The sequence below is a fragment of the Podarcis melisellensis genome, assembly GCF_964234715.1.
Source record: "Podarcis melisellensis genome assembly, chromosome: 11".
NCBI lineage: Eukaryota > Metazoa > Chordata > Lepidosauria > Squamata > Lacertidae > Podarcis > Podarcis melisellensis.
This window is the reverse complement of record NC_138543.1, coordinates 18,877,822-18,889,837: the sequence shown is the minus strand read 5'-3', so window position 1 is coordinate 18,889,837 and position 12,016 is coordinate 18,877,822.

Here is a 12,016-nt window from a genome sequence, read left to right as displayed (position 1 = left end):
CTCCTGGTCTCAAAAGACCAGGTCAAGGAGATGGGGGTTTATTTTTGGTATCACTGAATACTACCTGGAAATAAAGGGGAAAAAACAATTTATTTCCTCAGAAAAAGATGCAAAAATGCCATCGTCTAGCTAGTCGTGCAGATTGTGTGTGTGTTTAGTTTTTAAAAATGACCAATGTTCAGCTATTAATATTTGATTTTGCTTTAAACATTAATATCTCTAGGGAAATAACTTCTGAGTGCTACAGCTCAGCTCTAAAACCCAACGTTTGTTTTAGCTGGAGGAAGTGTGCCATAATTCATCTGCCTTGATTAAGCACTGGGTGAGCAGAGTGCCTGGCTCAAAGGTGTTAATATGATGCCTCAAGCTGGAATGCTTCTACTCAGGGAGCCCTTTAGCTCAACCATTTCCATTATAAACATTTTATATCATTCCTCTAAGTCTGTTTCTCCTGCCTTCTGCCAGCCTCTTTTCCTGTTTGGCGTTCTCATTTTTATTTGTCATTGTTGGAGTTCTCTATAATTTTTATTATTATTATTATTGTAATAATGATTTGCGATATCCTCCCAATTTCAGCTTAATTTTTCAGTGTGCATGTTTTTAATCTGGGTTTTTGGCTTTCAGAGACATTGGCATCCTGTTGCTATAAAATTACAAGAGGTTTGGGAGCTCTGCAGATGGCAAGAGCAGTTTTGTGTGCTTTCATTCGTTACGGGTTTCCGTCTCTCTTTTTTTATAAGGGGCGAGGAAGCTGCCAGCTCTTATTTGCACTGCCCGCTTTCTGACACATTAGAAGAGGTTTGCAGGAAGCCCAAAGGCAAGTTATAGAAATGCTCTGCTGTGTGCTACTGTGGGCACGGGCTTTCTGAATTCTGACTAATTTAGCCTTCAGTTTAGTCAACCTTATGGCAAGAGGAGCTGTGGGAACAGAATTTGGACTTTCTGCATATCCCCCCCTTGCCAAGCCAGACCATTCTCCTGAACTACATTTCATCTCTAGCCATTTGGACAGTGCAGAATGGCAAAGTAGTGTTTCTGTGGCATTGTGAATATATGCACATTCCTCTGTTTGTTTGCCTTTGATATCAATAGTGTTGCTTTTTGATCATCACCACAACCCCATGTTCAAAAGGCAGGATGGTTTAGGCTTCCCACTGAAACTAAGGGGAAGTGCCTTGGCCTCTTCATTCTACCGAGTTCCTTGTATCTAATCCAAACATAGAATTGGGGTACTCTTTATCTTCTCCTAAGTCAAAGTAAGTGGCTGTCCCCTCAAGGTTGGGTATCTTCTGCCATCACTAAGAAGTCCAGGTGATCCCTGAGGTCTTGTGCAGAATCATTTCTCTCCATGCGTTGGTGATCTGATAAATGAGTTGGGTCCTCCAGTCCTCCAGTCCCTGGGCAGATATCTCAGGGGACATAGGAAGTAGTGGCACTTCCTCTCTGAGGGTTGAGAGCTCCAACTTCACAGTCTCCACTGTGAAAACTTCCACAGCTGGGTGGGCATGCTGGAGTGGACCAGTGGAAGGTTTAGAGCTGAAGTATCCAACACCTTCCTATTCCTCCAACAGGCCCCCGTAACCTATGTAAGTAAAAGTAAAGGGACCCCTGACCATTAGGTCCAGTTGTGGCCGACTCTGGCGTTGCGGCGCTCATCTCGCTTTATTTGCCGAGGGAGCCGGCTTACAGCTTCCAGGTCATGTGGCCAGCATGACTAAGCCGCTTCAGGCAAACCAGAGGAGCGCACGGAAACACCGTTTACCTTCCCACCGGAGTGGTACCTATTTATCTACTTGCACTTTGAGGTGCTTTCGAACTGCTAGGTTGGCAGGAGCAGGGACCGAGCAATGGGAGCTCACCCCGTCGCAGGGATTCAAACCGCCGACCTTCTGATTGGCAAGTCCTAGGCTCTGTGGTTTAACCCACAGTGCCACCCATGTCCCTGTTCATAACCTATGTAGTCCTGGCTTATTTCCCTCCCGTTGTTTCCAAAGGCAGATAAATAGTTCAAAGTAGAGGCGCAAAATACCTCCATTCCATCAGTGAAAGGAGGGCAGGATATTGGATCAACCACCATCACACACACGCACACACCCTAGCCATTAGTTTCGCATCCCTTGTCAAGAAAAGTTGCTTTTTCACTCTAGTCAATTATACAAGACTTCGGAATCTTCTAATCACTTTCAGCATTAAGAAGAATTTGGTGCACACTGAACATAGTAAGCTGCCTTATACCATGTCAGACGTTGACACACCTAGCACAATATTGTCCACACTGACTGGCAGACTGAAATATCAGGGCTTTCAGACTGGGGGGTCTCTCCCAATCCTGCCTGGAAATGCCAGGGACTGAATAAGGTAACCTTTTGTATGCAAATCAGATGCTCTACCACAAAGCTATGGCCCCACTTACTTCATGTTTCACCTTCACACAAAGCTCTAGAACTTTTACATGGATTCATAATTAACACTGTCTTCTACTGAACTTTGCTGTCACCTCAAAGTCTTTGCCAAATGTTCCTTTTCTCTGCTGGTACACTCCATAAGAATTCTAGGTGATATTGCTAACCAAGATGGCTGACATTATTCCTCACAACCCACGTTTTAACACTGTTTTATGTATTATCCCAATAGGTTTTTATATTATCTCAGTAGGTCTATATGTATTGGCATCTCATTTAGCTACTTCTTGTAGATCTTTATTTCTTTTGGGGGCCCTTTTTATGACAGGTTTTACAAAGCCCTCTTAATGTCAGAAATATATTCAGTATATACTCAATATCTCTATTCAATTATCTGGACAAGTACCCCAACTTGGTAAAAAAAAAATGTAAGTACATGGAGATTACTTGAGATCTAGAGAACCATTATGAACAGTAGAGATATTCATTATGGAAGGATGACTCTATTAAATGTCACTGAGGCACTTGTGGAATGAAAACCTATTCAATATGATGAAAAGTTGTTAATAATGATGACTCTCCCATGTAACGATAAATGACAATCAACCTTATGTGAAGTTCCTAATGGTAATTTTATTCTTATGGAGCCATACCAGCAAATCAGACCAAAAGGTTTAAAATAATCAACAGTGGAAATTTTTGAATATGGTTCTCTTCAAAATTGAAAATGAGAATAACATGAAGAAAAGAATGCTTAATATATTCTTGTTACGATATATTCTTAATATAACAAGTTAGAGGAAATTCCAGAATTGGGTCTGAAGAAGGAAGTTAGTCTATAAAGTATTATTAAAACATGTCAGCCTTTTCTGGAATCTAATCACCCCAACCAAAAAAAAAAGTCATTTGAATAAATAGATCTCCCCTTTGAGAGATGACACCATAACTTACTAAATTCTTGTAGTTCTAATTCTGCGCATGCCAGCAAGTGGGTGCACATTTTATGATGAGCCATTTTTTGTCAGCCTCCAAAAAAGTCTTTACTTTGAATTCCCCTCCTATATTCATCACTATACCAACACTTATATTGTTTCATTGGTAACATAAGAAGAAAAATGACTATATTGCTTGTAATTTATCTAAGCACAACCACAATGGCTCCAGATTGGGTGTTTAGCTATGTGATGTTGAATGTTACCTGTTAATTTAGTTTTATTCTGTTCTATCCTGTTTCCCCTTTGTTTTTGCTTAATCCAGTTCCCGAACCAAGAACCTATACACTGACCACTAATAATCATAGCAACCAACTCCTAGGGGCCATGTTGAAGATCTTACCACAAATTTATTATGCAATTTTTGTGATATACAAATGACATTAGAAGACTTGGTCTATTTATTAGTATTATTATTCCTATTATCTTTGTTTATAAAACCCAATAAAAAATTATTAAAAAAATAATATTCTGGTACCATTTTCAGCTCTTCAGCCAAATTTCCTCCTTCCCCCTATCCCCATTCCACCCTTTCCCTGACCACATCCTAGTTTTCCTAGGAATCCTTTTAAGAATAATTATTGCCCTGGTTTTGACTCTTCTAAGCTCAGACAAGTGTGAGTCTGCCATTTATTGATTTTGTTTAATATTTTTAGTAAATGCACTAATTCCCTTTTGAGACAATACATGTGTTCCCATTCAATATAATAAAATTTACTTCTGATTTATCTCTGTGGTCTGTTTTAACTCTTGGGCTGACAAACTGGAATGTGTCCAGGTCTCAGTGTCCAATATCCCTGAATTGAGTGTCAGGATTGCACCTGATGATTGCAGGCTTGCACGTAAATTCAATACAGTACTTCATAGCAAAGTTGGAAAGTTCTCATAATAAGTGTTAGAACAACACCCTTATTCTCTGAAGAAAAGAATTGCTAACAATGTCATTGAGCGATTAGGCTGCAATTCTAGATTTACTTCCAAGTAAGTCCCATCCTATTTCGTAAGACTTATTTCTGAGAAAACAATGCATTGACTTGCACTGTTAATCCTTTATCTCATTTGCCAACACTTGTTAGAACTATGTTGAATAAATATAGGCATTTGAGCAGGTGGAATTCTACTGAATCCAAGCTAATTTCTTTCCTTACGCTCTTGTGTTACCTTATTGGGTATGTAATATGCTGTGGAACCTCAGTATAGCACAGTATGCCACATCTTTGTTCAGTTCCCAGTACATCACAACTTCCGACTTTCTCTTCTCCTTGACAACTATTTGAGTCAACTCCAATCATTTACGTATGAACTACTACTGGCGGGTAATATGCCCACTTACTTCCTGACACAATAAACTTTTCTTGAATGACTTGGTAGAAAGGGGTATTTAGCTTGCTTTGTGTACCCCGTGCAAAATGTGCACTTTGTTGTTAACCTTTACAGGGTGACTATTATTACCTGAGACTGTAACTATATGGAAGACTGATGACATATTGTTGTACCTAATGAAATGTAAAATTGCCTTTGGAAATAAACAGAAGAAAAATGTTAAATCATTCTTTTTATATACGGAGAGAGGGAGGGAGAAATGTTGACTGTGGACCCTTCCTCTTCAGGCATAAATGAAAATGTGCTCTGTGTGATGGTTTGTCCTTGATTGTAATTGTTGACACCAGTTGGGAATCTATTGGTTTTTTCTGCTCAAACCAAAAGTCCCTTGGCTTTTGCTATGAAAAGTCACAGTTACTTGCTTAGATTTAGTTTAGCAGTACATTTATTTGGTTTCTGAGACTGAAGAAATTCCCCCAATGTGGAGTTTTAGTGGCAAATACATAGAATAATAAACTATTGTATGTAAGGTAAAGGTAAAAGACCCCTGGATGGTTAAATTCAGTCAAGGGCGACTATGGGGTGTGGAGCTCATCTCTCTTTTCAGGCCAAGGGAGCTGGCGTTTGTCCACAGACAGCTTTCCAGCATGAATAAACCACTACTAGTACACGGAGGACCGTGTTGAGTGCCTGAGTGCACCGAAACACCATTTACCTTCCCGCTGCAATACCAGCTTCTACTTGCACTGGTATGCTTTCAAATTGCTCATTTGGCAGAAACTGGGACGGAGCAATGGGAGCTCACCCTGTTGCACTGATTGGAACTGCCGACCTTCCAATCGGCAAGCCCAAGAGGCTCAGTGGTTTAGACCAGTGTTCCCCAACCTTGGGCCTCCAGCTGTCTTTGGACTACAACTCCCATCATCCCTCGCTAGCAAGACCAGTGGTCAAGGATGATGGGAATTGTAGTCCAAAAACAGAAGGAGGCCCAAGGTTGGGGAACACTGGTTTAGACCACAGAGCCACCCACATCCCTCTTATTGTACGTAATACAATGGTACCTCGGGTTACATACGCTTCAGGTTACATATGCTTCAGGTTACAGACTCCGCTAACCCAGAAATAGTACCTCGGGCTAAGAACTTTGCTTCAGGATGAGAACAGAAATCGTGCTGCAGCGGCGCGGCAGCAGCAGGAGGCCCCATTAGCTAAAGTGGTGCATCAGGTTAAGAACGGACCTCCAAAACGAATTAAGTACATAACCAGAGGTACCACTGTACTTGGAAACACTTGCAACATGGAGCACAGCTATTACATTGGGTCACCATGTCCATCATCTCCATTTTGTGTTCCTGCCATTCCAGTGGAGAGACCTTGGAGACTCTCACACAATGAAGGCAATTATTTTGGATGTTCTAAATGTTATGAATGTAATCCAACTGGTTCCCTTGCACTCTAGATCAGCTTTGATCAGCTGGCATCATCTGCAAGAAAGGGGTGGTGATTTTTGCATATTCCCCTTCCCCCTGCAGCCTCCCTCTGGGAAACCTCTAAGAACTACTTGGAAGGTGGTGTGAGGAACTGCAGGGACAAGGGGGAATTAGCAAAAATTGCATAGCCTTCTCTTCCTTAAACAGATACTTTAAACAGTCCTTCCATAAGCAAAATGGCACCACTTGGGTTCCACGCTATGACCCAAATGGGGACAATCTTCTCATAAAAATTGAAAGTGCATACTCTATCCTTCAGTTTTGTTGAGTCTGAAAGGGTATAATATACCAATCACAGATTAACCCTGCATGGGGTGAGCTCCCATTGCTCTGTCCCAGCTCCTGCCAACCTAGCAGTTCGAAAGCACACCACTGAAAGTAGATAAATAGGTACTGCTGCAGCAGGAAGGTAAATGGTGTTTTCATGCACTCTGGTTTCCGTCACGGTGTTACGTTGTGGCAGAAGCGGTTTAGTCATGCTGGCCACATGACCCAGAAAGCTGTCTGAAGAAACGCCGGCTCCCTTGGCCTGAAAGTGAGATAAGCGCCACACCCCATAGCCGCTTTTGACTCGACGTAACTGTCCAGGGGTCCTTTACCTTTTAGCCCTACAGAAGAATGCTTGTGCTTTTGGTTTTTGTCTTAAATGAATGCAGTAAACAACCAGAACTATAATAATTGCTTCGGAGACAGCTGGTTAAGTTCATTCTAAATTTGTGCTGAGTAAATATCAATGTATTTTTTCCTTCCTCTTGCCAGACGGTCCAGCTTCTCAATTTCTTAAGCTTCAAAGATAAAGATTTAAGAAATATGAAGAAAGTAAACAAGAGGTTTTCATTACTTTCCCCAGACCAATCTAATATGATGTGCAAAGTCAGAATCCATGGAGAATCTCTTGAAATTTCTTTATTTTCCCAGAATGCCATGAAGATGTACAGTGTGATGGCTTCAAAATATTATATTGGTCAGAACTCATCTCATGGTTTGTCTGAACTGGGCTTTGGACAAGTCATATGCTGAAAGAAAATTCAACTGAAATGCAATATGAATTATAGTTTCTTTGTGCTTCCATAGCTGAGGCATGTCAAAGAAAGCTTGGGGTGATGGATAATTTATCATACAGTTCTTCTATTGATCATATGGTTTTATGTGTAATGTTTTATAAATCTGTAGGTGTGAAAGGGAGGAAAGTAGAAAGAGCGTAACCAGTAGCTTTATCAAGTATAGTTCATTTTGTAGCGAAAAAGTACAGAATTCTTATGTGCAGTTAAATATGCTTCATTGCAGGTACTCTGCTATACTCCACCCCCTTTTCTTCCAGATCACCTGTTTCATTCCACCTTTTCTTCCTATAATATGTTATTAGCCTTCTGCTGGAGGCTGTTTCAATATATCTCATAGTTCACTTTTAACTTTTCCATTACTTCTTTCTCTCCATTGCAACAAAGCCCCCTACAAACTATTGCGCATGGGAAAACATGCTCAGCCTTTTGCATTTCGTTACATTTTCACACATCCTCCTTTTACTGCAGCACAGCCAAAATGCAGCGAAGTTTATCATAGTATCGACTTCAGGAGGGCAAAGCGGCTTTATCTGTATTGCAGCTAATTTATTTTCATTTTATGCATGCCAGGTTTCCGTATACCAGGACTGGTAAATAGCCACAGAGTCGATCCAAACGCGTTTTCCATCTCTGCAAACTTCAGAGGCATATTAAATTGCACATTTGGTTCACATACTCCTACTCAAAAAGCATTAAAACATGCAAGTAAATGCCCTATGCTGCTGCCTTCTTGGAAGAAAAATGACTTCTGAGAGCAATAAAGTCCTCGCCCTTTTTGTGAGTTAAATCCCCTGCAAATTTTATATTGCAGGGTCTGCAGTGTATAGCTATTAGACATCCATCGTGGGTGCCTCCCATGAGGATATTATGCCGCATTTGTAGTCTTTCAAGTAGTTTCTGATGAAGCTGATTGACCTTTAGGGCTCATTCAGACATCTGCCTTGTTAAATCCTCAATCTTCCACTGTGACAGGCCATTTCTCTCCTTTTCCTGGAACGTATCTCAAAATGGTTTAGTGGCATATCTGGCACACCAGTGATGCACGGCCAGTACTTTTAACAGTCCCTAGCTTCCCTCCACCCTAAAATAAATTCTCACTTAGCCTGTGATGAATCCCAAGCACAAGGTTGCCTTTGTGTGACAGGTGTGTGATGGTAGCATCCCTTCATTTGTCTTTCCATTTAAACAAAATTGCTTTCTGATAAACTATACCTGGGGAGTTAGATTGAGCTGTACTGTGTTGGAAATGTTTATAATTTGAACATAAAAATCATAGCGGGCATATCAAGAGTAGAGCATTCAGAAACTGGAAGCCAGTCTGTCAAAAATCCTTTAAGAATAATAGCGCTTCCTCCTGTGAGTAATATCCTGCCATTTCTCCCTACAAAGTATTACTTTCTGAGGGGGGGGGGGAGACCCAGCCTCAACTAAAAAATAATAAGAGAAGGAAAGGGTAAAGGATCAGTGTTGCCATATGATACGAAAAGGGGATAAATGGCAGAAATGATACTATCATAGGTGGGGGGGGGAGGGAATACTCTCCACAAGAAGCAGGGAAATGCCACATGCCTCGAGCATGCTTAAGAATCTTCAAGAAAAGAAATACAGTGATGCTTTTGTACATTCAGGCACTATGTAATCTCTCATACCCTCTATCTATCTATCTATCTATCTATCTATCTATCTATATCTATCTATAAAATCAAATTAAGAACAACAAGCCAATAACACACCCTCCCCCAAAAAGCCACATTTTAAAAGGGTATAGGATGTCCATCAGGTCAACCAAAGGCCTGGTTAAAAAGGAACCTTTTTGCCTGGCGCCTAAAAGTGTATAATGAAAGCGCCAGGCGAACTTCCTTGGGGAGAGCATTCCACAGACGGGGAGCCACTGCACAGAAGGCCCAGTTCTCGTGTTGCCACCCTCCAGACCTCTCAAGGAGGCGGCACAGGAAGGAGGGCCTCAGAAGATGATCTCAGGGTCCGAGTAGGTTCATATGGAAAGAGGCGGTTCTTGAGATATTGCGGTCCTTTTACATAGTCGAACAGACTATAAACTTACCTCTCCTATATCTGGTTGTATTAAGTACCAGCAAACTTAGCACATTCCTGTTTTTCCAAGCATTGTTGAGCTAAAAAATTACTGTTTCTGGCAACTCTGAGATCTCTGGATGAATTAATGTTTTAAAATGCAACAGCTTTTAAAATGTTTTAACTGTTTTATGTTGCTTTAAAAAACACCAAAAAGGGGACATGTTTGCCATCCTTGGATCCTTCAGGAGGAAAGGTTGGCTATAATATATTGAACAATTCAGTGTTAGTTACCCTCTTCAAACCCTTTTGCAACCTTCCAAAATTCTTTCTGAAGTGATGAAACCAACAACTACACAAAGTATTACAAAAAATTGCTTATTAGAATTGTATATTGCCCTTCATCCAAAGATCACAGGGCAGTTCACAACATAAAAATACAAAATGAGAACACAAAAGACATAATTAAACAAAAACAAACCAATAATCCCCCCGCCACATATTTTGCACCAAAAATTTGTACAGCAGAAATATGATATTAGCAATTTTACTTTCAATTCCTTTCCTAATGATCCCTAGCATCAAAATTGTCTCTTTTTCAAACAGGGTTGACATTTCTTTTCTTTTTTTAAAAAAATAATTTTTCTTAACAAACCAATCAAATCACATTAGATCCAAATTACAAAACCGAATTTTAAATTTTTGTTGGGGGTACCCATGCTTCGATCTCAGAAAGGGTCCAATCATCTCTTATTTCTGCTGCTTTGATGTTCACAGTTCTGTCCATTCATCTCTTTGTTGTTTTCCTTTACAAATCATCTTTCAATTTTCTTGTTGTTATCGTATTTTTTCCCCTTTCTTTACAACCTCTGAAAGTCTCCACAAGCAAGTTGAAACGAACGTTGTTATAGTCCTGTGTGGATTTTCACATTAATCCAAAAGTCGTATTCAGACGGCAGGTGCCATTTCAACATTTCCATAAAATACAGTCTCAGTGTCTGCTCATTAGCTTTCCCAGACCTGTTGCTCCGACATCAATCTTTTCAGGGGGTTCTGCCAGATCAAACGCAGAGTCAAATATGATAACAAAGCTGTGGCTTCATCCCCCTCTTGACCGTCAATCCTGCAACAGAGCCTGTCTTGTCATGGCAGTTCTCTTTTAGAACTGCATCATCCCCAAAGCCCTTCATTTCCTTTCCAGATCTTTCACAAAGCATAAACAGGGTTGACATTTCCAGTGAACTAACCACTAGGACCCCAAGAGCACACCACTAGCCAAGGCAGCACCAGTTTCAGATCCCATGACAGTATACGTGAAATTAGGGTATGTGTGAGTTTATTGCCCATTCACACAGTTTGAACAGGTCCTTTAGAAGCAGTTTGCAATCCTTTTCTCTTTGAATGAATCTGAACCATTCAGGATTATCAGCAAGCTTGGCCACTTCACTGTTCACCTGTATCATTTACGAACAAATTCAAAAGCACATGTCCCAATATTGATAACTGGGGGACTACATTTTCTTCATCCCTGCTGCAAAAGTTAGTTCAAGGACCTTCCCAGTTGTTTATTTCCCTCCCCCTCACACACACAACGGAGCATCTTTTGCACCACAAATGTTGGCCCTGAATCTCTTCTGTTACCAGTTTTTATCTGAACTGGCATTTAGTGACTTAGAGGACAATCCTATACATGCCCACTCATAAGTCAATCCCATTGAGCTCAATGAGACACACTCGCTGTTGAGAGAAAATTGAGTTACAGCTTCGCATTATTTTTCCCGTATTGTTTTCCCATAACATCATGTTGCTGACGGCTCTAAGCCACACACTGAAAGAAAGACATACATTTTAAATACCCAGAGAAATTTCCAACCTGCTCTGTGCCAGGTAAATAAGTATGTCTGGAACATGGCAGGTTATTCTGACAGCAGACGAGCAAATATGAATTATATGTATATTCAAAGCATGTGTGGCTCACGTAGAGATGGCAAGTGATCGCTAAACAACAGAAAGGTAGTTCCTCTGTGCATTCCTCAAGGGCTCTCCATCAAATACAATTATTTGGTTCTTAAAGAACACCTCAGCCCTAAGAGTTTGACTACAGAGATCAAGGAAAAGTGCACGAGCTTCTCCTGCCTCTTGCTTTCTGCCTGGAGGGCCTGCAATTTCTAGAGAGCGTCTTTTTCTCTGTTTCTTTAAGTCTGGCAGAAATAGATTGCTCTATGAAAACTTAACTAAAAAGAGCACAATAAAACAAATGTCTATCAAATTCTTGTCACCGTTTACAAATAACCAGAGTAATGGATAACCAAGGTAGATGCAATTTGTGGCTACACTTTTTGCTATTTATATCATGCTTGTGTTGAACAAATACAGAGGGTTGTATCTTATTGACTGTTCTTCAGGGGGGACTTCTTGAAATGCTTCAGTCCCTAATGCTGTGAAATTTGGACTGTTTTTTAATATTAAAAGGTGCTATGTTTTACTAAATGCTGGGACTTTGCACAGAGCCCTTAATCCAATTTGTGGCCCTGATTTGGAAATCTAGATTGGACCTGATTTAAATCCAGATTAGACCTGATTTGGTCAGGACAAATCCAGATCTGATCCAACTTGCCCTGGATTCAAATCCAGATCATGATCTGGAAGGCACAGCTCTCCAGAAATCCCATTGATGTGTTGTGAAACAAAATGGTCAACACTTTCCTGTTCTT